Source organism: Aedes albopictus, unplaced genomic scaffold (genome assembly GCF_035046485.1).
Source record: "Aedes albopictus strain Foshan unplaced genomic scaffold, AalbF5 HiC_scaffold_75, whole genome shotgun sequence".
NCBI lineage: Eukaryota > Metazoa > Arthropoda > Insecta > Diptera > Culicidae > Aedes > Aedes albopictus.
In genome coordinates, this window is record NW_026917587.1 from 33,155 (window position 1) to 56,720 (window position 23,566).

Below are 23,566 nucleotides of genomic sequence, written 5' to 3' on the forward strand. Positions count from 1 at the left end.
GAGCAAGAACAGAATAATGAAATGCACTGTTGTGTGAAGCTTGCTTCTTGAGATTTGTGCGTTTGAAGTTCTGATGCACTGTTGAAGCGGGATTTTAAGACGTTTGTCCTTAAAATACAGGAAGGACCCGATTGTGTCAGCCCCTGATAGCATTTCAATTTCCAGATCTAAATAAATCTAAAAAAAATCTGGAGAAATTTTTGAAGAAATTTTAGGAGAAATTTCCCGAGGAATTACGGGACGCAACCCTCAAGCCGAGGCGGTAAACGCACGGGTATTCAGCATGACCATGCTGAGGGTGACGGGTTCGATTCCCGGTCGGTCCAGGACCTTTTCGTAAAGGAAATTTCCTTGACTTCCTTGGGCATAGAGTATCTTCGTGCCTGCCACACGATATACACATGCAAAATGGTCATTGGCAGAGGAAGCTCTCAGTTAATAAATGTGGAAGTGCTCATAGAACACTAAGCTGAGAAGCAGGCTTCGTCCCAGTGAGGACGTTACGCCAAGAAGAGGAGGAGGAACCCTCAAGGAATTCCTGGAAGAATCCCTTAAATATCTATTGGAGTTCCGTATAAATCCCTTTACCTTCCTAATGCATCACGTTGGGACGTAGTGACGTAGTGCCCGTTTTGTGTTAAAGATGATCCTAACGCACAAGGTGGGTTTAGTGATTTCTGAAAGAATCCTCATTGCAATCTCTGAAGAAATCCCTAGAGGAATTTCTCGAGTAATTCTTAAAAAAAAATCATTCAAGGAATTCCTATTGCAATCTTTGAAGAAAAGCCTGTGAGGATATCAGATAAAATTCCTTGGGAAATTCATAATAAAATTGCTGAATAAAGTACTAGAGTAATATCTGTAGCAGTTCTAGAAGGAATCACGTCAGAAATGGGTTGATAAATTCCAGCATGAATTCCAGGAGAATTTTCTGAAAGAATTTCTAAAGGAATTTCAGAAGCAAATCCAAGAGATACCCGTATAGGATCATCAAGATGTAACTCTGGAAAAATCCCATGAGGGATCCCCGAGAAATCCATAGAGGATTTCTAATCTAGTAGAATCCTAATGAAATCTTTAGAGGAATTCCTATATGAGTAATTCCTGGAGAAATAACTGAAAATATTTTTAGAGGAACATTTTAAGTAATTCCTAGAAGGATCCCTGAAAAAATCCAAGGAAAATAAAGAAGAATAGTCTTTCAGTCCATATAGTCGATGTGGTAAGCGCACGGGCGATCATCAAGACCATGCTGAGAGTGGTGGGTTCGATTCCCGGTTTGTCTAGAAACGTTTTAAAATGGAAATGGCCTGCCACACGATATAGGGTAGCGCGCCACTTGGGCGGTGGCTTCTATATTCGTCTGTTTTCCACTATAACTTAGTCAATTTTGAACCAGTTGACTTGAAATGTTGTACACGGGTTGATACTATACCTATCTCACCGCATTCCAAAAATTGTGTACATTTGTTCAAATTTGACTGAGTTATAGCGGAAAACAGACGAAAATAGAAGCCACCGCCCAAGTGGCGCGATTCCCTACATATGCAAAATAAACTTTTTTTTTCAGAGGGGGATCTCAGTTAATAATTGCGAAAGAGCTCATAAAACACTAAGTTATGGAGGTAGAACCTTTCAGCAATTTAATACGATTTGCGTTTAAAATATTGGGTAGGGTTGGGCTCTAAAACAGCATAAATGTGTTTGATTGCAAAAAAAAAAGTTTGGTAGTTTTTAAAAGATACACGAGATTCATTCGCTGCATAGTTTTCATATGATGCCAAATGGCATCGTCTAAATTTATATTGATTACAAAAATGACAATGCTGAGTGAAAAACACCTTTGTTTCTATAGTTCAAAAAAGGACGACAAAATCGGGTCGCCACTGTATGTATTTCCAAATAACCTGGATATCCCCTATTTCATTGATATTTTCACATTTATCACCGCCTGCACAATGCTTTATTTTCCCATTTTCACGCTCTTCATAATTGAATGCTCGTATGATTGAGGAGATAGAGGAATGATGCTTTCGGCATTTCTCTGAAACTTTGAAGATGCAAATCTCTAGTTCTACTGTATCAATTGGGCTGATATTTTTTATGCTTACATGTGATGAACAATCGACTAAGTTTTCAGTTAGATCAGTCCACTGGAACTGGAGGTTTGCATCGTCAAAGTTTCGAAGATAATGATGATGATGATTAGGGACGATGGAAATTCGCGATTTCGCGGAAGCCGCGAAATCCGCGAAATTGGATCTTGACCGCGAAATTTGAAATATCCCGCGAAACGCCGCGAAATCTGGCAAATTTGAGAAAACACCCCACAAATTTTAATTACCTATTTTCAAACTTTTTGGTAGAAATTGGCTGTTAGCTTTCGACAGTGTAGAGTCATTTACGATTCCTTATCTCTTAGATAATTAATACATAGATATGCAACTTAACCCATATCCGCCCAGCGTCCTATTTATAGGACAGATGGCCCGAACGCCCAGCGTCCTATAAATAGGACAGTCCTTTTGATGTGAATATCTCCAGAATTATGCAAAATTTTAGAATACTTTCTTCGGAGAAGATGGTCTCCACACCCATACCTTGCTCATAGTGGACAATATAATATGTGACTGGTTCACTAGGTGGCGTAAACGATGCTGCAAAGATTACATATTGTCACGATCTATGAGCTTCATTTCCAATGCGAAAATAATTTATTTCCCTGGAATCTTGACAATAATTAATGATTTATAGTTCATTTCTTCGGCAGAGTTGTTTATCAATACATACAAAAGTTAATGTATGTATGATTGTATGTTTATATGCTTGTATGTTTATATGTTTGTCTATTTGTATGTTGATATGTATGTACGTATGTATATTATGTATCAATGTACCGGCATAACTCTGGAATGCGTCAAGAAATTTCAATCAAATTTTGCATACACATTCCTTAGGATGTGAATGTGGTAGTAGAGTAATTGGAATTCAAGATGGCGGCTTAGGTTCCAATATGGCGGTCAAAACTCCAGAATATATGCTTTTTAACGGCAATGCTGCTTCGGATACTATGCAATATGGGTATCTATCGATCGGGCTTCATAAGTAGAACTTAAAAATGAATATCCGACGCCATTTTGAAATCCAATATGGCGGACCATATCCAAGATGGCGACCATGGAATGGTAGTTTGATCTATAATACCATGCAATATGGGTATCTATCGATCGGGCTTGATGAGTAGAAGTCAACAATCGATATTTTACGCCATTTTTTCAATCAAAGATGGCGGACCATGCCCAAGATGGCGGCCACGGAATGAGAGTTTGAGCTATGATACCATGCAATATGGGTATCTATCGATCGGGCTTCATTAGTAGAACTCAAAAATGAATATCCGACGCCATTTTGAAACACAAGATGGTGGACCATATCCAAGATGTTGGCCACGGAAGAGTAGATTGAGTTATGATACCATGCAATATGGGTATCTATCGGTCGGGCTTCATGGGTAGAAGTCAAAAATCGTTATTTGACCCTATTTTTAAATCCAAGATGGCGGCCATGGAATGGTAGTTTGAGCTATGATACCATGCAATATGATTATCTATCGATCGGGCTTCATTAGTAGAACTCAAAAATCGGTATTTAACATCATTTTAAATCCAAGATGGCGGACAATATCCAAGATGGCGACCACGAAATGAGAGTTTGAGCAATGATACCATGCAATATGGGGGCCCATATAGCCGAGGCGGTAAACGCACGGGTATTCAGCATAACCATGCTGAGGGTGACGGGTTCGATTCCCAGTCGGTCCAGGATCTTTTCGTAAAGAAAATTTCCTTGACTTCCTTGAGCATAGAGTATCTACGTGCCTGCCACACGATATACGCATGCAAAATGGTTATTGGCAGAGAAAGCTCTCAGTTAATAACTGTGGAAGTGCTCATAGAACACTGAGCTGAGAAGCAGGCTTTGTCCCAATGAAGACATTACGCCAAGAAGAGGAGGAGGAGCCTCTCAGAATTCCTTCAGTAAATCCTCTCGAGATTCCTTCAGGGATTTCTACCGGGAATGTTCTTCCCCCAGCGTTATGTTTTTCAGACTTTTGTACGTAATTCTAAATTGCAGTTGGTAGACCGAATAAAACTGAATTTTTGGGTGGTTTATCATTTTTCATGTAGCCGAAAGACATCTTTTCGATGTAACATTGATAGTGCCCAGACTAGCACCATAAAACCTACATATTGTTCACGAATAAAAAATCATGGAGTAGTACAAACATAAGTGGAGAGGCAGTCTAGAGTATATCTGGTTGAAATTTTATATCATAACATGGAATGATGATGAACCTGGGCGTGTTAGTGAAATACATGTAAGTACGAGACACTGAAGACGACCTTTTATTTGAGGTCGAAATAAATATCTGTCAAAAGATACAAATTAAAAGGAACAGTATACAACACCATTTTCTTTTTAAACATGCTACATTTCCGAAAAGTTTATGTATGGTGAGTACGTAAAGAGGGTTTGTGGGGTACTAAAGGAAAAACTCAATTACTTTATTAGAAATCATTATCTGTGTAAAATCTGACTTCTACAGTATTTTAACGTTTGGTTATGCTACACATAGTGAGCACTCTTTATTTGATTTGTTACAAAAAAATAAATTTGAAAAATGTAGAACCACAGACAAACAGACGTAACACTTCGAACATTTTTCGAATCAAATCATAGTCACGGAAACATGTTCGCCCAATGCTAAAAGGACTGAGTTTGGCTAGATGGCGGTAGTGGGCAAACGTCAAACTCGAGCAAAAACGATGCGAGCGCCACGGGTGGTCAGTTGGCCAACTATCGAATTTTCAAATAGACCGTTAAATCGGTGTACGATGCAAAATATCAGAGTGTTACGTCTGTTTGTCTGTGGTAGAACACTGCAGTCGAAACTACATGAAAATACAAGGACCATGCATTGCATACTTTTAGGCGTTTATCGGGTTATATTTCTGCCCCAATTTAAAAGTCCTTTTTCTATTCTTTTTGAGTGGTTATCATTTTTTCATTTGTTTAGAGCTGTATCGTATCTATACGGATCAGAATATAACGATAGCGTAGAAGTTGTGCTAAAATAGAACTCGAAAAAATTATCAGATATTGAGGACCTACAATGAAGAATTTTTTTGGAACTACACCATAGACTTCCATTTTTTTCGTCGAATCATGCTTATTTAATTGGAACTTGACCTTTGATAACAAATTTATTCAAAGATTTGAATTGTGAGACACCTTGGGCGTTAACGGGTTAAGAATATAGCTGGCAACAAATCAGTAGCGCCTATCAGAGAATGGTGGTCGACGGGTGAACTACTCATTTACTCCTCCCTGCGCATTTGTAGCCTGTAATTTAAGGTATCCAAGCAACCTTCTAAAGAAGGTTTGAAATGTGTTATCAATTCACTCAAACAAGCTGTCAGTTCGCGTTCGTTCAAGTTGGAACCGCAACAAATATTTCGCAGTACGGCTTCCGGACCAAACATTTCATACTGTTCTGGTGATAAGCAGGTATGTCACAGAATCTGTGCTGGCCTAACGTAATTTTTAGCACAAACTAACATTATTTTTTTGGATCAGCTCGAACGATGTGAGAAATGGAAGAAGACATTTGACGTCGTCCGCTGCTCAAAGGATACCAAAGCTTTCCGCAAGCATTTCGAGACGAAGATTCAGAAAACCCGCGTTACAAATATCATGGGTGAAGATTGATTATGTTGTATTATAACGACAAAAAATCTTTGGCACAATTTCTTTGTAGGCTGAGATCAATTGAACCTTTTCTGAACTGCAATACCGTGGAGTGAAACTCATTTCAAGAAATTTCTCAATAGATGTGACGGGAGAATTTGAAATCTATGGTACGCGAGATTCTACTTCAAATATACCTTTGGTGACAAGAAGACTATACGACGACCCCAGCAATTCTTTTTACCATCTAAACTTCTTTTTCCGATAAAAATCGTTTATTAAATTTGAGTACACTTGCTCTACATCAACGGTGTCCCTGTGTCTACCATCTCTATTAGAACTAGCCCTAGGGGTATTGACTAACAGTTTGTAAAAAGATGACCTGAATTAATGACGGGGGTTTGTACCTACTGATGGACAGAAACGTGGCCCAGCAAAACAAAAATCAGAATTTTAAGCGAAGCAGGTTTATCGGGGTTATTTTTAATCTGATTCCAACAATCTTTGGCTTATTCTAGTACAACAACTTATGCTTTACCGATTAATGATTAATTATGACTCCATAAAATGTGTGGGTGCGCCGGAATAGATTTCTCGAAAGTATTTGGTTGATCATACACACTTTTCAATGCAACCCTACCAAGTTAAGACAAATCGATATGACTAAAAAATATCCATCGGACTTGATTATAAAAAACTAAATAATAAAGGTGTACCAGAATATGTAGCGCCACCCAGATATAGTCAAAGGGAACGCGTAATGTTGCTGTAAGCTTCGAGGTACAACCCAATCCAAAAAATCGCGAATGCACGATATAGAAAATTAGTAGAGCGAGAAGCTTTTTTCTGTACTGACCAATAGAGTCTGCATAAATTACGAGGCGTTTTAAATCCGATTGAGTAGACGAGGTATCGATCATTAATTAACAGCACAAGTTCCCAGGAGTTGACTGTTCTGATGATCCTTCTGAAGTCCTAGCTTCTGAAAATCCTAGTTATGAAGCGCGTACTGCAGGTTCGTGTTGAGTTCGTCTCATTTTGTTGTCATTTGTTTTCACTCAATAACAACACTTTAGTTGCCAAGGTTTCAGCAAAACCATTCAGTGCGCAGGGTAGTTCAACTGAAAAGCGCACCTGTTTCGGTGATTTACTTCACCCGTCGACCAACAGATGGCGTTAGGTTAGCGAAGCCAACCGCATGCATACTGCGATGGTTAAGTTGGAAATCTATGTATTATACCGCATTTAGTTCACCACTGGACTGCGAACTGCGACTTCATAAGTGCGAAAACGTAAATAAAAGTGCGCGATTGCATCAAATCAGATTGATATCTTCGGCGCACTATTTCTTCAATCTATGGTGAACAAGTGCTCTGAAGACACCGAGTTGATTTGATGCTATCGTGCACTTTTATTAGCGTTTTCGCACTCGTAAAAACTAGTGCGATAGTCCAGTGGTGAACTAAATGCGCTATAATTATCTAAGCTTATCTGCATGATAAAAATTTAATGCATTTTATATTTATGCTCTCATCTGATTTTCATCAGATTCGTTACTTTTTGATGAATTTTTGATTACACTTCACAAAATTCAAATAAATTCTTCATTTGGCCTTCAAAATTCAAGTTTTTCTCAACAAAACGGTCAAAAATATGAGTCCGCGAAATTCACAATGGTAGCCCGCGAAATTTGAGAAATTTTGCCGCGAATTTCCATTGTCCCTAATGATGATGCAAGAGACGGAAGATAACAAAATTAACACGGTGTCGCGTATCACCTGTTACGAGTACTTCTGGAAAGCAAATTGAAAATTTATATTAAAGCAGACGCAGTTAGCTTTGATTAGGATAAAATGAAAGTGGGGTTAATTTTTATCAAAATGGCCATGACTTTTAGTGACAAGTAAGTTATACCCTAGACAGACATGTGATACGAGTGTGATACACTTGCAACGGTAAATACGCAGTGTCAAGAAAATTCTAACAATACTGACTTGAACGGAGAGAATTGTCAGTATGGCACTCATTTAGAGCGCAATTGTACAGTGATTCCTGTATCACAGGTGTGTCATAAGTATTAGATTCAAATGCAGTAAAATCGTAGTATGGACAATTTTCACAAAGGTAATATTTTCTCAGCAGACAATCTAACCATTATTTGAAAGCTTTTTAGATTACTTTCTAATAAGTATAATTGACATTTTTGTATTTATTTATCATATGGAATATTTCTACTGTTGATGGATTCTGTAGATCAGTAGTGAGTTGTCTAGTTGAATGTCGGGAATTTCTTGAGAATGAGAATATTGCCGACTGTTTTGACATCGCGCGAACGTTATCAATCCTCGCAATATTTTTGATTTTCTGATCTTTCATGATCACTAGTAACGCTTGCAAACATCTGTAGATGAGAGCAGCAGTATTTCGAAATTTATGTTTTTGCTGTACAGTATGACAAATTATTATGTTGTTTATGTCTCTGAAAAGAATCAGACTGTATTTAGTTTGCAAATCTGATTTCATTGATCATAATTAATAATTATCTTAAAGATATATCGTCAAGCTCAAACCTTTGTAGGGGTATGTGGCGGGACCATCATCATCATCGTCATCATCATCATCATCATCCTCATCTGCACATTTTTGTAAATATATTCCCCAGTATATGTTTACTGAGTTGGCACAACCTGCGCAGTGAAAGATTTCTCTCAAGGCAGATATTTGCGCATTTCAAAATAGCAAGAATCTCTGCTTGAAACACCGTAGGATAGTATCGCATCGCCACTGAAATGTGTATTCCAGGGCCGTAGATTTCTGCTCCCGTTTTTTATTCCAACTTTTGAGCCATCTGTATAGAATTTGATTGATTCTTGATGAAAAGTGGGACCTCCGACTTCTCAATCTGCTGTTTCGTGCAACTTATTGATATAAGGATGATGATCGGTATTAATTAAATGCAAGACTACGATCCTAAATGTATTTGCAGTTCCCCATTTAGGATATTCAGAACGTAATGTTCAATATTAGGTTATCGGCCGCCCTAGACAATATACCAAAATTGCGTGCTTTGCAGCCTAACATTGCAGTAAGCTGAAGAATTTTGTAATGTCATTTTGGGATTTGTGGTTATTATCCTAATTCTCTATAAAAAGGTTGCCATTTATAACTTGTATTTTTTACACCATTTTTTGAACTCCGGACAACCATATTGCATGGTGTCGGATAAAAAACTCCATTAAAAATCGTAATATTGAACTGTGCACCACTATACTGATTTGAGACATCATTTTGGAGTTACTGATCACCATTCTTGGACTCCGGACAGACTCCCCATACTAAATATACCCATATTTATTGCATAAAATTAGAGTCTAAAACTTCAAAAAACAGTAAAATAAACATAAATATTGAATTTTGGGCCGCTTCCTTGGATGTTTTGGTCGCTATTTTAGGATACCGGACATCATCTCTATAAAAAATATATTCATATTGTTAGGGTTAGAGCCTAAAACTTCTTATAGCAGCAGCTATCATGAATTTTGAGCTACCATATTGGATTCATGTCGCCATCCTGGAAAATTTGGCCGCCAAATTTAGGCTCCAGACATCTTCTTTATACTAAATGTAACCATATTCCATGGTTTCAGTAGTTTCAGAGCTTAAAACTTGTTAAACAGCCACAATCATGTGTGTTGAGTCGCCGTCTTAGATATTTTGGTCGCCATATTTGGACTTCTTTAAACAACCACCATTTTGAATTTTAAGCCGCCATATTTGATTTTAGACCACTATCTTGAATATTTTGGTCCCCATTTTCGGAAGATGTCCGCTCCATACAAAGTATACCCATACTACATGGGGTCAGAGCCTAAAACACCTTACAGCTGCCATCTGAAACTCTGGGCAGCATGGTTTCAGAGCTCAAAACTCTTCAAAACATTCGTCATCATGATTTTTGAGTCGTTGTCTTATGGACATTATGGTCACCATATTTGGAATCCGGCCATCTTCTCTACACCAAATATACCCATACTGCATGGTTTCAGAGCCTAAAGCACCTTGAAACAGCTGCCATATTGAATTTTGGTCCGCCATCTCGGCTTTTGGGCCACCCTCTTGGATATTCTTGTCTTGTCACCATTTTTAGATTCCGGCCTTCTCCATACCAAATATACCCACATTGCATGGTTTTAAAGCCTTACACTCCTTAAAACAGTCGCCTTGCTAAAGTTTACACAATTCGGCGCAATTTGATGTGCCGCGCATGAAAGGGTTAGTTTTATACATCACCAGTTCACCGAAGCTGGTTCGGATCACTAAAACAGCCATAACTCCTTTTCTGTACATACATACATACACACAAACAGACATCATCTCAATTCGTTGAACTTAGTTGATTGGTGGTATATATGTATGACTTGACCCTCCGAACCTTCTGTCGAAATTTCGTTTTTTGAGTGAACAAATAGCTTTTCACTACACTTTGGTGTACGAGAAAGGCAGATAGTGAAACTTTTGAAGAAAAACTAGAAAGGACGAGCCAATTCCGCTGCTTTGCTTTTCTTCGGACAGATAGTCATATTTCCGTTCCGGAGAAGTCCTTAGATAAGCGAAGAAGTGGAATTAGAAGGAATTTGCTCGTTCTTTTTTGTTTCTTTTTTTTTTAAGTTTATTTTTCTAGCTTTCTTTTGCAAAAGTGAAGTAATAGTGAAGTGTTTTTTAACTAGTGTTTCAAGTGCTGAAGGAATATTGTAATGTTCAGCCTAATTAACCCTAGAAGGATGTTGGGGTCAATATGGTCTAGACAGGCACGCTGGACGTGCACTACGTCATCGTGGTGCTAAAATCCTAACATCCTAGGAGGGCACAGCCGCATTTGTTTTAATACAAGTGCGTTTAGTGAGTTTCCGATTGCATTCATTTTGTCAATCGTTTTTACCAAAATTTTTTAAAGATCTTCTTAATGTTGTCTGATTTACAAAAAATAGTGACCTTTCAAGGATCTAACTAAAAAACAAAGCCCAAATCACTAAAAAATAACTCGGCTACCATTGTATACTCATGCATACCATTTTCTTTACCAGCGAAAGAAAATGTCCACTCATTGATATCATTCATCATACTGGCAGTGCAATCAAGATCATTGTTTTTTGACATCACAGCGTAGATGCATATCAAGTAAGGTATTGAGCTGTTTCGTCATTGTTTTACAGTTTCTCATTTGGCAGGGAAAATTATGGAGCTGTTCTATTCTATTCTATAATACATAATAATACTACAAAACATTCTGCTTATATACAGAACCATACGTTCATCATGAGGCAATGAATAAGTGCGGTGAAGACACCAGAACCATCTGACACAAAATCGCACCTTTATTTGAGATTCTGCACTTCCTCGTCGCACTTTAACTGCGCAATACGTCCTCCTCTCCTCTTCTTGGCGTAACGTCCTCACTGGGACAAAGCCTGCTTCTCAGCTTAGTGTTCTATGAGCACTTCCACAGTTATTAACTGAGAGCTTCCTCTGCCAATGACCATTTTGCATGTGTATATCGTGTGGCAGGCACGAAGATACTCCATGCCCAAAGAAGTCAAGGAAATTTCCTTTACGAAAAGATCCTGGACCGACCGGGAATCGAACCCGTCACCCTCAGCATGGTCATGCAGAATACCCGTGCGTTTACAGCCTCGGCTATATGGGCCCTGCGCAATACGTAATACATTTTAAAAACGATAAAATTGTGGGTTGTGTTCCAAATTTGCTTGATAATGATAGTGAATTGGCTTCTTTAATGGTGTTGAAATTGTTCGATATTCTGAATCTGCATGTCAAACTGAGCCGAAATCCAAATTTTCATGAATTTTGGAGCCCGGGAACCTATTTAAAAATCAATTTGAAGTGTGTATGGGAGCGTTTTGTCGAATCACCCCTCGTCGGATTTTGTACTGGGCGGAGCTGTCAAACAGTTGCCCAGCTGTCAAAAGTTGATTTCAAAAAATGGCTTTGGAAATGATTTTAGGTATCAAAATAAGGTTCTAAAAATCTGAAAAAAATCATAGTGGCTCAGAAAAGGCAAGGGGAATGACATATCCTTTTCTAACCGGAATATCCGCATTTATCCGTTTCTAACCGACGTTAACCGCGTCTAACTACTGCTCACTTAGCAGCTCGCTTAGCAACGGTTAGCGACGGTTAGAAACGGATAAATGCAGATATTCCGGTTAGAAAAGGATATGTCATTCCCCTTGAGAAAAGGTGCTCTTTCGTATAAAATCGAAAAATCAATATATTTTTTTAAAATTTAAAAACCTAATTGTTATAATAAATTGTTTTGTTTTAAATATTGTCACATTACGTAACAACCTATACGTTTTATTGTAAAATGTTAATTTACGATACACGGCATGGTGCATCACAATAAGTTAGATTGACATTTTATTGTATTTTGTATGGTAGTCACAATAAACTGTATTGTGATGTTACAACATAATGCATTGTATTAATATTGCGCTATTTTATAAGGTATGATTTACTTTGATTTTTAGAATACATGCATCAAAGTAATTTTGCATTGTGAATGAGTTCATCTTCTAAAAATGAAGAAAATGCTTGATTTGAATGAAATGTAAACCAATAACCCTAGAGGTAGAACTTTTATCGATTTTCTCTGCAGCCAGGCGTCAACTGGTGCCAGGAGTCTGACCACGACATACACCGGCTGTTATCCGATGTCCTTCATTTTTTCAAGTAGAACTCTCGCCATAGGATTCGTTCTTACAATACAAATATTTGTCATTTAGCTTTGGTCAACTTTTGTATTAAGTGCTGTAGAACACCACAAAAAACTGGTTAATCAAAATTCCCAAAGAGTTCATAATTTGTTGCTTGCAATTCGAACCTCCTCCGATAGTTCCGAACAACTTGCTGCGATATCAGAAAATGGGAAGGAGATCGATACGCCCACAGCACAAACAAGCCGGCATAAAAGTCTCTTTCCGTGTTGTTTCCCATCTGACACAAATCGGAACGGAGAAAGAAACCCGCACAGCACAACAAAGGTCAAAAATCTAGCGCTGACCGAATTAACCTCATTTGACTGTCGCCACTATACACTGCCTGAGCCTGGGTGGTGATGATGATGGCTATCGGAATCGTCGTTCACCGCCATCAGCCACTAGCCCCTAGACTCTAGCCACCACCTGCACCAAAGTCGTTATCCCTTTGCATTGTCTCGAGCTTACGCCCCCAGCAGGCTTTGAGTTTTATTGTAACAGCTTTGGGCTGCACGTGGCAGTCGGTCCTGACAATAGAAATACACTAGAACGCCAATGGCGCTGTTCTCAGTTTTCCTATTTATTTATTTTATTAACTTTAGTTGCAATAATTGATTATTTTTAAGAGCCCATCTTGTAGAGGACCTTTTGTTTTGGTAAACAAAATTTATTTGACACTTATAGTACCGCTACTGACGCTGTAAGGGCGAGGCAAACTAGATGTTGGTCACACGAACAGTCGCGACATTGGATTTCTGTGGCTGGTTATTCTAATGTCCTGACCATGTTCAGCAGGCGCCTGACCTGGGTTTTTCCTCATTCAGGACGAGAACGAAACATGCTTGCTTAGGTATATTTTATAATATAGTTTTTGCTCGAACTTCAAACAAATGTTTCTACCGTAATTATCTAACCATAACATTATTATAAACGGAATAGTAATCGTTCCATGAACCTCGCTTTCGATATGAATGACATCATGAATTGTTCCATTCGATGCTTTTCAAGTATGTATCAAAATCTTGAGAATTGTGAAAGCTGTGACGTCAAATGGCACAAGACCCTATTGATTAAAGTTAAGCAACATTTTACAGCAAGAAGTAAACTAAAGCAAGATAGTTTGATTGATCACACTGGAATTTTGTTGACCTATCAACATTTGCGTCATTTGGTCATATCATTCCATAACTCTTGAATTTTGTTGATAAAAATATTCCCAGAAGTCGCGGTCGGGCAAGCTAAAACGACGCCCATCACGTAAACAGCGACATTACCCCCTTATCAATACAAACAATTCATTCGGACGAGCAGCGAGTATGTTGCCATCACTACTCTGCCAATGAACACGATTCGGGATTAGTTCGCATATTCTTGGAAAATCGAACCGTTGCAGCTGCCTGCCACCGCCACTACTGACATCACTGCGCGGTTGGTTATCATCGTCAGCGCAACGTAAACAATTTGATCCACCAACAACGAACGGGAGGAAAAATCATGATGAACCTCCACTGCATTATACCTAGGCGTTGTGGTGTGTGCTATTGGCACAAGGTAAACGTTGAAAGTGAAGCGTACACCCTGTGATGGCGATATCTTATCACGCGGTTTGGCCGGAAACGTAAGATTGCAAAAAATAACTGACGGCTGAAGTGATAATAATGAAGGGTGTAACGAAGTTTATCTGTTCCTGAGAATTACATGAAGAAAAATAATGAATAAAACATATTAAAGCCTGGTACAGTAGACGTTCGCTCGGTGCAAACGCTTTAACTGCAAGTCCGTCTAGTGCAACAGTTTTGCAGTTATCGCACCGCTATCCGTCAAAACGAGCTGTCAACAGCGATGCGATGTTTTTCGCAAGCACTTTTGTTGCAGTGCGATGTTTTTGTATGCACATTGGCTGCATTCTGCAACAACTGACAGTTCTTTGACGTCTGTCAGTTGCACTTATCGAATTTCATTCGCTAAGTGAAACGTAAACATGTTGCACTTATCGAACGTCCACTGTATATGCAATAGGCCAAATCAGAAGACGTTTAAAATCAGCTGATTTCGGGGGCCTTTGACAGTTCTCGTATGAAAATGATAGTTCCGCGTTTGCGCCCTTGTACGGCAGTTGTAAACAGTGGCATACACGAACCTGTCAACTGAAAAGGCCTACAATCGGAAATTAGACTTTGCAGCGGATGCGTCACATTGACTGTAAACACTTTGGTGTTGATTTGTGCCAATTTTCAACAACCGAAATTTTACTGTAATGTCAGCAAAAAAATCCTATTTATTCATTACGGCACTCATGGGTGCCGCTGTTATCAAACTTCAAATGTCAAGAGTTAAGTCAAGAATTCTTCCTTGAGTTCTTTAACAATGTTGATCCTGGAAGGCATAATGAAGGGCGGAAAGCAGAATACTCCAACGCACGGTGACGTCATGGAGAAATCGTTCTCTCTTATGCCTGGTTTAGATGGTGCAAGTTACTTGATTCCAGTCAGTTCAAAATGCCCAATTGAATGCGAAGTGAACGTGTAAACACCACTCTTCTTCTCACTTGAGCAACTCACTTGACTTGAACGAAAGTTGAACATGTTGAAATTTTTCAAGTCAAACGAAATCATCTCACTAGTCCCGTCTAAAGCCGCGGTTCATGTGAATTGAATTCAAGTCCTCTGTCAAGTGAGATGAACTCAATTAGGTTTGTTTACGTACCGCACGAGTTGAACAATGTAAACACTTGCTTCAATGGAGATCAGTGTACGCAGAATATGCCACCGCAAGCGAAAAATAGGCAACAAAGAAGGCACGGCAACAACGCTTTGTTTTTTCGTTAGCAGATAATGACAAAATCGCTCCCGAGTTTGTTCACAACAAAAACGGTAGGAATATTTGTCTCGTTCTATTCACATCGTGATTTTCGCATTGTTTTACAACTGAAAATCAACTCTGAGGTTTGCAAGAGTCTTATTTCGTCCAAATGCTTATGAATTCGATAATGTGGGTCGAAAATTTCAGCTGAAAAGCCGGAATATCAGCACACGCACGGCAAGCGATGTTTGTTTTATTGCTCTCGCCGCCAGACATGCGTTTGTTGCGGAGCGCCTTTGTTGCCAACATGCACCGCTTAGGACAAAGCGTTTGTTTTTCGGCGTGATCCGTTTTTCGTACCCTGATGGAGATGCATTCAAGAGCTTTCAAATGAATATCCAAGTAATTTGCTCAGTCTAAACACGTCATTCCATTGGATTGAACATCTTTGAGAAGTTTGCAAGTGAAATGCTCGTTTCAAATAAACAGTATAAACCAGGCATTATGCCTGGTTTGCATAGTGCAAGCGACTTGATTCAAGCTAATGGAAAGTGCCTAATTGAATGCGAATATGCACCCCAAAATATGGGTTTTAAACTACCCTCCTGGAGGAACCCCACGAGGACTTTCGGCAGGAAATCCTGCAAGAATCCCAGTAGGAACTCCTGGAGCAACTTATGGAGGAATCCCTGTAGGAACTCCTGGAGGAATCTCAGGAGCAACTCCTAGAGGAATTCCAGGAGGAACTCCTGAAGGTATCCCAGGACGAACTCTTGGAGGAATACCAGAAAGAAATCCTGGAGGTAGCCCAGGAAAAGATTGTTTAGGAATCCCAAGAGGAATCTCAGGAGGGCCTCTTGGAGGAATCTCAGGAGAAATCCCAGAAAGAACTCCTGGAAGAATCTCAGAAGGAACTCTTGGAGGAATCCCGGAAGGAACTCCTGGAGGAATCCCAGAAGGAATTCTTATAGAAATATCAGAATGAACTCGTAGATGAATCCCAGAAACAAAAATCTGGAGAAATCCCACGAAGAATTCCTGGAAAAATTCCTGAAGTAACTGCTAGAGGAATCCCAGGAGGCACTCTTGAAGCAGTCCCAGAATGAACCGCTGCTGGAAGAATCCAATAGACACAACTCCTGGAGGAGATCCCGGGAACAACTTGTGGATGGATCTGAAGGAATCCCATGAACAACTATAGGAGAAATCAATGGAACAACTCCTGGTGGAAATCTCGGAACAAATCCTATGGGGATCCCAAGTACAGCTCTTGGACTGCTTCCCTGGAAGGTCTCGAGGAGTAATTCATAGGAAATTGTGAAATAAATCTCAGTAGAAATCACTAGCATAGTAAAACGGCCCCAGATTGTTCCGGATTCTCTACTCATCCTAAATTTACTGATTTTCATTCATGCGACCCGAAACCCAAAACGTAAACACCAGTTTTGACAAAGCAAATGCTATGTTCGAGATTCGAACTTACTTTGAGTAGAGTACAATTTTATTCATACGGATTTGAGTAAATGCTCAATCCGTTTACGTTGCTCAAATCAGGTCAGCCTTGAGTAAATACTCATTTTTATTCGTGTCTTGAGTTCTTGCCTTTTCAAATATTTGGCCCTTAGCAGATTTGCAGTTAAAAAGCACTGCAGTTGAACCTTCTGCATCGAGCATACGGCTACTGTATTGGGTAAAAATTGGCTCCAGAGAGGATCGAACTCACGACCTTCGCGTTATTAGCACGACGCTCTAACCAACTGAGCTATGGAGCCACTTATTTCGAAATGCTCGGAAATTGAGTAACGTTCATCAGACAGTGTGAATGGGCATCGATTTAATGATGCGTATGCTTATGTTGGATTGAAATAAAATGGGATTGCGTGCGGATGAATTTTTAACTCGCATTCATGTCAGCAATAGAAATAACGTAGCCGAAAATGCTACCGACATACCGTACGCTATACGCGCGTGCGAAAGTGATAAGCAACGCTATCAACTATATCTGTTTTATTGAAAGGTATTTCGTATTCGTAGACCAGTCATTCTGATGATCATTTTGAGCACTCCACTTAAAATTCAAGGTATTAGGCTATACCCAACCATGAAAAAAAAGCTTGGCTCCAGAGAGGATCGAACTCACGACCTTCGCGTTATTAGCACGACGCTCTAACCAACTGAACTATGGAGCCGTCGACATCTTGTTTTCAATAAAACCCCCGTAAGCTTAATCGATTCTAGAAACATGTGTATCAAAATCGAAAGCTTACGATTAACGACGGGGAAAACCTACTAGCAGCTACCATTCAAGTCCAGTTGCTGTCTGTGCCGGCCGCCTAGAAGGTACATCAACTACTACGTAAACTAATTATCGACCATTCTTTTTGGCTCGTGTTTCGTAAACATCAACACTGCATGGGGTGCAGTGAATCCCTCTTTGTCTAGTCTAGGAGGCGCTTTTTACAACCTTTTGCGCTTTGTGGGGTTCTTTCGCAAGGCATAATTCGCATGCCCGAAACGGATGTTTACCTATGCGAACCGGAGCAAGGGGATTTTCCTTTCGCTTTCGGCACGCACCAGTTCGGAAGGTACCTGTTCGTGTTCGAACATGACATGATCGAACGCGTGCGGCCATATCGGCAGTAGAACGGACGAACGAAGAAGAATACGAACATGGTAAAATCTTGAGGCGGTGCGGTAATAAGCACATGCTCTATGCACGTTACTGCAGAGATATTTTTTTGCGTCTAGAAAATTTCATTGCGATAAGAGCCAAAACTACAATGCGAAAGAGAGAGGGAGAGTGAGAGAAGATAATTTTTCTCTCCGTAAAAAATCACCAAAAACGAGAGAGAGCGAGATTACAAGAAAGAGAAACAGCGCTTTCGCGAGGCAAGCAAGGGCAACAAGAGATAAAACGGTGCACGTCATAGCCTACTTACTTGCGCTTAAGTCGTGCGCTTGAGATGACGTCATGCAAAATATTTCGCTTATTTCCGTTGGCTTTCTGTTCATGATATTTACATTTTGTTTTTTTTTTCGTTTTTCTTTCAATGGTGCTCGCTAGCTGGCACCAATTAGGGTTGTTGACAACACAATTATGTTGATGGCGGTGGATTCGAAGAAAAACGTATGACCTGGCCGCGCCGCGGCTGGTGCTGCGCAGTTTAGTGTGAATGGCGGTGGTGGTGATGGTCGCAGCAAAGCACGTAAAAACCCATAAGCCAACCTCGAAAAGCTAGTTTGGTTTGGCGATGGTGGCCGACTGATTGCGCAGTGCGTTTTGCTGTGCTGTTTTTTAGCGATCGGAAGCAGCAAACGCGACCAAAATTTTGCCAATATGGATAATATGTATTTATTAAAAAAAGATCGTCAAACCAATAATCAAAAATCTGATAAGAATATCGAAAATTTTGCGTAACCATGACAAAAACAACATTGACAGATTGAATAATACGATCAAGCATCGAAATAGGCCTTTTTAGTTGGCAGGTCCGTGTATGCCACTGTTTACAACTGCCGAACAAAGGCGCAAACGCTGAACTGTCATTTTCATAGAACTGTTAAAGGCCCCCAAAATCAGCTGATTTTATACGTCTTCTGATTAGGCCTATTGTACTTTACTTGGACTCGAAAAACGAAGGAATAATGAGAAAATTCGAAATAAATAAAATGGTGAACAGTTTGTTCTAATTTGACATTTGAGGTCGACTTTGACGTGATGGTACTCGACATCTTTCGCATTGGGGATGCAAAAATGTTCCTATAGGCCTTTTCAGCTGACAGGTTTGTGTATGCCACTGTTTACAACCGCCAAACAAAGGCGCAAACGCTAAACTGTCATTTTCATAGGAGAACTGTCAAAGGCCCGAAAAATCAGCTGATTTAAGGCTGCGGCCAGAGTGGACGCGTCACGCGACGCGACGCGGTGCGGCGCGTTTTTGACGCGGCTTCCAACGCGGCTTGATAGCCACAGTGAACGCGGTGCAACGCGTCTGTTCGTAAAGCAAAATGAAAAGTTTTCATAATTTCTGTCACCTTTGCACATGAATACTGACCATAACTATTTTATTTATTAACTACTAGCTGTCCCGGCAAACGTCGTACTGCCTGCCTACTGCGTTTTTTGACATGCAGCTCCGTAGAAAAATGCCCCGCACAATGAAATTTCAAACTTTCTCGTTTTCGGTGCTTTCCCGGTCGATTTTTCTAATTCTTTTTTCGCACGAACACGTCGGAGCCCTGCACGAATAAAACACTGAAAGAATGGTGCAGATTCGTTGGCCCGTTTCCGAGCCTATTCGTGACATCAGTGTTGGTAAAATCACGCTCAAAGCAAACTCATGAACCGCTCCTGCGTGAGCAAACTCGCGCGCGATTCTGAATCATTTTCTCACGCACGAGATTTTCATGCAAAATCTCGCTCTCACGAGTCAAGCGCCGAAATCTCGTTCGCTTGTAAAACGAACCCAAATCAATTTGAACGGCATTCAATGTTATTGTACGCTAGATTTGCTTTTGTTCTATCATATAATCCTAAAAACTTTGATCTAAATAATAAGAACACCAAGAAATAAAGCAATGAGTGAAATCGCGAGTCAACTCATGCTTGATTTTTTCGGTGGTGAGTTTGGCGAATCAAGAATCGCGCGTGAAACAACTCAGCCATGAGATTTGAGTTTTTACCAACACTGGTGACATACAAACACCATTCCATTTTTATTTATATAGATTTTATTAAACTGACCATAATTATGTCATCTTTCAAAATACAACAAACGGTGAGAAGTTTTGATAAGATTTTTTGGATATTGGATCACTTCACACCATCAATGTATAATTCCCAACTCGGGTTGCAGTGACAGATTGTGACAGGTTCGCCTTGACAACCAGTAGCACACAATTAAAGTGAGCTGTCTCCTCTCTATCGGTTTAAGAGTCATAACATTTCAACAGTTTTCTAGAGGTTTTTGATGAAAAATTTCCAAGAAATATGTGATTATTGTGCTCAACCTAAAATTAAAAATGAACCATTTATCTAAATTAACCTTCAAATGCTATTTACTTCTGATGATTCAAAAGAGGTGTACATTTGGTACAATGATGATTCCCTAACCTCAAATCTACCCGTCCTTTAGGTACAAATTTTGAAATTTTATGAACAACAAGATTCAACGTATACAACAAGAGCTGCCACAGGGTTGTATACGTTAAAAAATGGCGCCCTTCGTTTATTTTTAAACAGCAAGGCAATGGAACAAGTTTATAAGGCCGAGAAAACTAGAAGAGTTATCATCGCATACTATTATGCAAATGATTATATACATGATTACATATACAAATCAGTTTTTATTTAAAAGAAACTCTCAAAAATCTAGGTGGCAATATAGTTGCCACTGCCCGTTTAGGCCAAAAACGCTGGTGGCAATATAGTTGCCACTGCCCGTTAACCCCAAAAACGAGCTTTTGAGGTGGCAATATAGTTGCCACTGCCCGTTTAGGCCACCAGCGCTGGTGGCAATATTCTTGCCACTGCCCGTTTAGGGTACTTTTCTTCTTTTGACTTCGGCAAAAAGCCGGAAAAGAGATTTTAGAGTGGATTGGGGCTTAACCCATAATATAAACTGCGTAGTTCAGCTCATGTTAACCCAGAATTTGATTATATCTTAAAATATTTACCAAATCTATAATTTTACAATAAGTTTGAGCTAATTTTCTTCACGCGGTCAAAATTAGCCATTTTTGAGACTACAAATGGCTCCTAAATTGTTGTTAAAGCTTTGTTTAGTACCAAAAAAATACCAGGCGTTGTTAGTAGTCCTAATTTTGCGTAAACAAAAAAAAAGTTCGAAATAAATTGTTATAAAACAGAAAAAAATACAAACAGTAGGTGGCAATATAGTTGCCACTGCCTTATAAAGGGTTAACTCAAAATAGTATATTTTTATTTTGAAACTATTTTTTAAGCTTACAGCCCTAGTAGAATACTTTGAGATAGTAAAATAAACGAGAGGGTGCAAACGCCTTTTTGTGCATGAAACATGGTAGGGCTAATGTGAAAGCTCTGCTTGTAATGGGTGTAGAATGACAGAGATTTCGATTATTTCCCTTAAGTCTTTAGTCATAAATTCAAAGGAATTACTGATTTTGATTCACAGAATAGGTGATAAGTGAGGTTACGAGACGCCACCGGATAATAAACATGTGGTATTATTCATGTTAATATTTTTTACATTCACATTTAAATGCATTTGAAAAACAATTTCGTAAAATAACCGCCATGACACAAACAGACGTAACACTTGCGAAAATTCCATCGACCACGCTTTTAACGATCATTTTAAATTTTCAAAGTTGAGGCTTTCACAACCAGAGGCGCGCGCATCGTTTTTCTATGTGTTTGACGTTTCACACTAGCGCCTTCTGTTGACGATATGGCACAACACAGTGATTCGTGCAACTTTTCCACCAGGTGATGCTAGTGTGAACTGGGCGATGGAATTCCATAAAAATCGTTCAAGGTGTTACGTCTGTTTGTCTGTGGCCATGATTTGGTAAAAACGGACGAAACCCACACAAAAATACAAAATTCTCCGCGCGAACCGCGTGACTTCCGCATCAAAAACAGTGCATGCACTGTTTTGTCGTGCGTCGCGCGGCTAAACGCTTTCCGCTTCGCATCGTTCCGCGCGCACTCTGGCATGTTATGATTGTTTTCCCTGTATTCCAATGAACGGAGTTCTGCCGCGCGTCGACGCGTGACCTGCTCGTGACCTGTCAAATGCCGCATTGCACCGCGTCGCGCCGCGTTACGCGTCCACTCTGGCCGGCACCTAAGACGTCAAATGAAAAGGCCCATATCTGACGTACACGGTGAAAAAAAAAATCACTCAAAGTAGGTGTTATAAGCTAGGGGCGGGACAAACGATTTAAAAATTTAAAATTATATATTTTCAACCACGGCCAATAAAAACGTCAAAAAATGAGTATGTATGTATTAGACCTGTCCACTTTGAAACTTTTTTTCTCCGATTCTCCGTAACACATCAAATTATCAATCCACATGCAAGAACAAGTCTTCAGTCCAAAATTGAGCCAAATTGATAAAGATTTAAAGGTGTATCAAATCGTTATTATTCAGTTATTCAACAATTTTAGTTAAAAAATCACGAAAAAACACGATATTTTTACGACTTTACATATAAAAGTCATGTAATTTTACATTATTTACGTGACTAACTTAATTAGCTATTACTCCTTTGTGTAACGAGCATTTCGTCCATACATCGTTTTTGTGTAGGAATTCGTTGCCATTGACTAATTATCAAAAGTAGGTCATGTTGATACTAATCGCACAGAGTTACCAGCACGAATTAAAACAAAGTTACACATGATTAAGACGTCATGCCATCGTATTCTAATGTCGTTTGATTTAAGTATCAGAAATGGTGCAGATGATAAAGCTCGAACCTGCGGATCAGAAGGTCTCAGGTTCAAGCTCAAATACATGATAAACTTTTTTTTCTTTCTTTGTAGCAGTTAGGATGATGAATCTGCCATGACTTACACGCAATCTCCCAAATAATAATGATCGGGACCTGCCAATTAAACCCATTCCAGCAGTGGCGTAGCTAGGGATTAGGGGGCCCGGTGCGGAACCAAATTTGTGGGCCCCATGAATATTACAGATATACATATTTTTCAATGACAAATCTATTCTTCTAACTCTTAAATAGTCGCGCCGTTTTATTTTAAAAAAGACACAGACAACGTCTTCAGCTTTCGGCTGTACAGACTGTTTTAAACTTAACATTAGACAACGGACAACGGAGCATGCACCAGTGGAAGCGGGGAAGAAACTATTCTCACGAAAAGTTTCAACGCCCGAATCGGGAATCGAACCCTCATCCCATAGCATGGTGCGATTATAAGCTTGGTGACCCTAACCGCACGGCTACGAGGCTCCACAAAATTTTGTACAAAACGTTGAAAACTGACTGACGGAAGATTATTATTTTTTCCGTATTCCTTTATGAATTTCTTCAGGGATTTCTGCAAGGATACATCCCAGAGTTCCATCAATGAGCGTAAGATTGTTTTCTATGAATTATGTCGAATTTTTTTAACAATTTATTTAGAAAATTATTATTATTATTATATTTTATTAAAGACACTTTACCAAATAAGTTGGCATGCGTGTCTATATTTATTTGGGAAATGCATCAAGTAATTCTTTAGGAATT

At 39.4% G+C, this 23,566-nt stretch overlaps 1 protein-coding gene, 1 long non-coding RNA gene and 2 other non-coding genes across 4 annotated transcripts in view; 1 reads left to right on the plus strand and 3 right to left on the minus strand.

Annotated features, from left to right (window-relative positions):
- LOC109410132 (transcription factor kayak) overlaps nucleotides 1-23,566 on the minus strand; it is a 66,652-nt gene that overhangs the window by 16,203 nt on the left and 26,883 nt on the right. The window lies entirely within an intron of this gene.
- LOC134284768 (uncharacterized) lies at nucleotides 1,429-10,968 on the plus strand. The gene is made up of 2 exons (XR_009995929.1): nucleotides 1,429-5,568; nucleotides 5,638-10,968. It is a non-coding gene; the product is annotated as an uncharacterized LOC134284768 (long non-coding RNA).
- Nucleotides 17,025-17,098, minus strand: Trnai-aau (transfer RNA isoleucine (anticodon AAU)). The gene has a single exon. It is a non-coding gene; the product is annotated as a tRNA-Ile (tRNA).
- Nucleotides 17,442-17,515, minus strand: Trnai-aau (transfer RNA isoleucine (anticodon AAU)). The gene has a single exon. It is a non-coding gene; the product is annotated as a tRNA-Ile (tRNA).